Source organism: Lactuca virosa, chromosome 7, assembly GCF_052849685.1.
Source record: "Lactuca virosa cultivar CGN04683 chromosome 7, Lactuca_virosa_CGN04683_v6, whole genome shotgun sequence".
In the NCBI taxonomy this organism is placed as follows: domain Eukaryota; kingdom Viridiplantae; phylum Streptophyta; class Magnoliopsida; order Asterales; family Asteraceae; genus Lactuca; species Lactuca virosa.
In genome coordinates this window covers 10,030,907-10,035,559 of record NC_136432.1, presented here as the reverse complement: position 1 = coordinate 10,035,559, position 4,653 = coordinate 10,030,907, and the positions used below count along the sequence as shown (strand labels likewise).

The window sequence follows — 4,653 nt, the reverse complement described above, 5'->3', positions numbered from 1 at the left end:
TCGGAGATCGAATAAATGATTCCCGCATCTAGTAATTTCACCACCTCCTTTTTCACAACTTCTTGCATGTTCGGGTTGAGTCTTCTTTGGCGTTGTACTACAGCTTTTGATCCATCTTCTAAGTTGATTTTGTGGGAACAATAGGCCGGACTAATTCCCTTTATGTCGGTTATCTTCCATGCTATAGCACCTTGCCTCTTCTTTAGTACACCCACAAGGCTGTCCTTCTCATGATTAGCCAAATCAGCAGCTATAATTACAGGTTTTTGTTGGCCATCTTCAAGAAATGCGTACTCCAAGTGATATGGTAGTGCCTTGAGTTCAGTTTTTGTGTTCTGAATGCTGAACACGTCGAGTCCAGTTAGGGGACTCGTCGAGTCCGGTGTAATATCCGCGACTGTTCGGGTTTCTTCGAATGGACTCGCCGAGTCGGTCGAAGCTACTCGACGAGTCGGTCTTTCTGCACTTCTGATCAGATCGTCGTACTCAGCTTCCTCAAGCAGTCTTTCTAACTCCATCAGGTCCCTTTCAGCATCAAACTCTTCTTCAAATAAGACGGTGGACTTGCTTGGTTTTTCTTCTTTCCAATCTTCCAACAATTCTTCCAACATGTCAATTGAAAATGTCGTGTCATCACTACTCCTTGCATGCTTCATGGCTTGATCAACTCCGAAAGTGACTGATTCGTCTCCTACCCGAAGGGTAAGTTTAGAATCTCGCATGTCGACGATAGCACTTGCCGTATTAAGAAAAGGTCTTCCTAATATGATCGGGACTTGGGGATCCGCTTCCATGTCTAGAACTATAAAGTCCGCGGGGAACACGAACTTGTCCACTTTCACCAAAAGATCTTCACAAATTCCTTTGGGAAATGTAACCGTCTTGTTTGCTAGGTGAATTGCCATACGAATGGGTCTTGGCTCGGGGAGATCTAACTTTTTGAAAAACGAGTAAGGCATGAGATTTACACTTGCCCCTGAATCAGCTAGTGCGTAAATGGTGGCCAAGTTTCCAAATTGGCAGGGCAATGTTAAACTTCCCGGATCTCCTTTCTTCTTAGGAAGTTTTTTCAACATAGCAGCTGAGCAGTTCTCGTTTAGGACCACCTTCTTCACTTCTTCCATCTTCCTTCTATTAGTTAGAAGATCCTTGAGAAATTTGGCATATTTTGGCATTTGAGCAACCGCTTCAATGAATGGTAAATTAATTTGAAGAGCCTTTATGTGTTCTAGAAACTTCTGGTAGTCTTCTTCATTCTTCTCTTGTCTAGCTCGGGCTGGATATGGCAGTGGAGGCTGATATGGTTTAGCAGGAGGGTTATTTTTCTGATCAGGTGTCGGACTCGTCGAGTCCATATCGTGGACTCGACAAGTAGGGTCTGGGTTCAGCTGGGTTTGATCTTGATTCTGCCCTTCTGCTTCCTTTTCTTGTACCAGCTTCGGGTCTTCGTTCTGAATAGGGGCCAGAGGAGTAATTATCTTTCCACTTCTAGTTGTCACAATATTTATATGTGCGCCTTTTGGATTGTTTTCGGTGTTACTAGGAAGTTCTCCCGGTGCTCTTTGATTCATTTGTTGGGCAAGTTGCCCAAACTGCTTCTCAATGTTGTGAATAGATGCTTGCTGATTCCTTAATATTGTTCTTGTATCTTGTATTGCAGCATCGTGGTCATTGTGTCTTTTCTCGGATGCAGCCACAAATTTAGTGAGCATTTCTTCTAGATTTGGTTTCTTTTCTTGTACCAGCTCCTCCTTTTGGTAAAAACCTCTTGCCTTTTGTCTATATTTCTCCTCCCTCGCTTTCTTGTACTCATCATAAGGAAGCCATTCTTTCTTAGGTTTTCGCCAATCGTCATCAAATCTATCACCACTAGAATAGCATACTTGCACTTTCTTATTCCCGTTCTCGTCCAAATCACAATCTCTAGTTAGATGAGGCCTATTACAATTCTCACATCCCACCCGAATAACATGGATTGTTTGATCCATTTTATCCATCCTTCTATCCATGGTTTTCAACATTGCCATAACTGCCGACAAATCTTCAGAAGCTGCATAAGCTGATCCCTTGGTCATATCATTCCGTGGATTGTGGTATTCTCTAGAATGCTTAGAGAATTCTTCAATTAGTTCTTTGATCACCGGGGGTGCCTTCTTTGTGAGGGGTCCTTGTGAGTCAAGGAGCTGCCTAGTTGTTACATTGACTCCATCATAGAAAATGGAGACTTCTTGTTGGCTATTAAGATCATGATGTGGGCAATTCCTTAGTAGACTTTTGTACCTCTCCCATGCCTCATAAAGGGACTCTCCAGGTTGTTGTTCAAAGTTGGCAATAGCTTTCTTCAACTTGGCTATTTTCGAGGGTGGGCAAAACTGGTCAATAAATTCTTCCTTCATCTTAGCCCATGTAGTGATGGATCCGGGAGGGAGTGACTTGAGCCAATCCTTTGCAGCACCTTTGAATGTAACTGGAAGCATACGAAGCAGCTGGGTTTCGCGAGGCACATTTGGCACATTAAAATAATCAGCTACATCATTGACTTCATCCAAGTGTTTATAGGCATCTTCGTGGTCTTTTCCATAGAAGGGGATCTCCTTGAGTTGAGCAAGTATGTGAACCTTAAGCTCAAAAGTGGCAGTCGCGGGAATTGCGGGTTGCACAAGTCCCGGACCGGTATCATCCCGTATCCTCTTCTTCCATTCGTCCATGGGAATATCATCGATGTTCGCCATGGTGTTGTCAAAATCACCTTCTATATCGCTACCTTCTTCAAATTTGCTTTCTTCCCTTTCGGACTCGTTCACGATCACGATGTCTTCCTTGATTGGGTCTTCGTTTGCCAAGGAAGAGGTGCTGGATGCTCCTGATTTGCTACTTTTCTTCTTGCTAAAAACGGATTTGAGATTCTTCAAAGGTGAGTTCTTTGAAGAAGCGGATTCTCCAACGGCTTTTCCTTTGTTCTTCCTTAGAGCAGACTCTGGGTCTTCAAGTGGAGGAACCAAAGACGTATTGGATCCTCGGGTCATGTAACAACTGCAACCAAAGTAAGAAAAACGCGTAAAAAGAACAAAAAGAAAATAAAAATAAAAATTGTGAATCAGCGATGGGCTCGCCGAGTAGCGTCGATTGCACTCGGCGAGTTCAAGGCAGAAACAGAAAAAAAAATCTAATTAAATTTCTAAAATAGATAACTATGAAAAACTAATCCTAATAACTAAATTACCTAAAAACAACTTTGTGCAAGATAAATCTCACACAAAGGATCGATAAAACTAGAAATTAGTGCTTATTTTTGAACCGTTCCCCGGCAACAGCGCCAAAAACTTGATGTGTGTAAACTCAACTAGTTTTAATCCTACTTTTAATTATAAAATTGACACACAAAGGCAGTGGACCTATCAATTGTGGTGTAGTTAACTAAATAGGGTATCGAACTCAGGGAACGGAAAATTAAAACTAAAAACTAGAATTAACTAAAAACAAGTAATAGAAAATAGGGGTTTCTCTAGTTTTGCAAGACTAGAAATAGGGCTGGTCCTGAGGATTCAAATGCCCGGGACGAGCCATAAAAAAAAGGCCCTTAGGACCTAATGTGTAACAAATTAAATTATATGAATTAATGTTTCTTTTAAAACAACGATAATCTTTATAACAACAAATTTTTTAGAAACAATTTTTAAAGTCTAATGACCAAAAAAGAAATGAAGTGAAAGTATGTTACTATTTGTTGCATCACCGGATGCTGTAATTCCAGCTGTCAATACTTTCCAGCAGACACGCTATAACCATACTTTTCCCAAAAAGTCCGTATAACTACATAAAAAAAACAAGGAATAATAGAGACATGATGATGATGATGATTGATGGACCTCTTGACATCAAAGATCGGGATCAGAAGACACCCAATAGAACAATGCACCATCATGGGTAAGAGCCATGCTATATATGCATCATCTCTGCAACAATTGAAACCACATGAAGTTGTTCTGACCGGTGAAACATTAAAGGAGTGCAATACATGGAGGAAAATAAAACCTAGAAAATTATAATCCCTGCAACAATTTTCATTCTTTTTTTTTTTAATTTTCTAACAAGGTACCTCTCAATCAACTCCTAAAACAACAATCTGATACTTGGCTGCTGACACGAGAATGAAAACTTTTCCTTTTAAATACTCAACTAGCCTCGGGGTGTAATTTGAGCCTGAGTTTGAAGTTCAATTACCAAGTTAACCTTCTTTATTGCAGCCCCAAGTGAAAACATCACCTGAATCAAAAACAACAATAGTATGTTTGTTTGCTATAGCAATAGCAACTATCTTTGACCTTAATGGGCAAACCCTTCTTAGGGCCGCTTGACTATCAACAAAAGTATAACCAAGTTGACCCTCTGCAAAAAATCACCATGAAACATAATCAATATAACATATAACTGATCACTCCGTTTGTATTCCTTTAGGGTAAATAAGTAATTACATCGGTTAGAACCCTCTGTGACAACAACTGTACGATGTTTAGCTTAGCAGCTGCTATTGCCTTAACTCACTTCATGAAATCACCAAAGGCATCTGCTAAGGATGAATTCACCACATAAATTATAATTTCAGATTTTTGATAAAGTGATAATCATAATCTGATAAGTGATAAACTGATA

At 40.2% G+C, this 4,653-nt stretch overlaps 1 non-coding gene across 1 annotated transcript; it reads left to right on the top strand.

Moving 5' to 3' along the window:
- Positions 1–2,241: 2,241 nt before the first annotated feature.
- On the top strand, positions 2,242–2,348 carry LOC145128071 (small nucleolar RNA R71). The gene has a single exon (XR_013716673.1). It is a non-coding gene; the product is annotated as a small nucleolar RNA R71 (small nucleolar RNA).
- Positions 2,349–4,653: the final 2,305 nt, after the last annotated feature.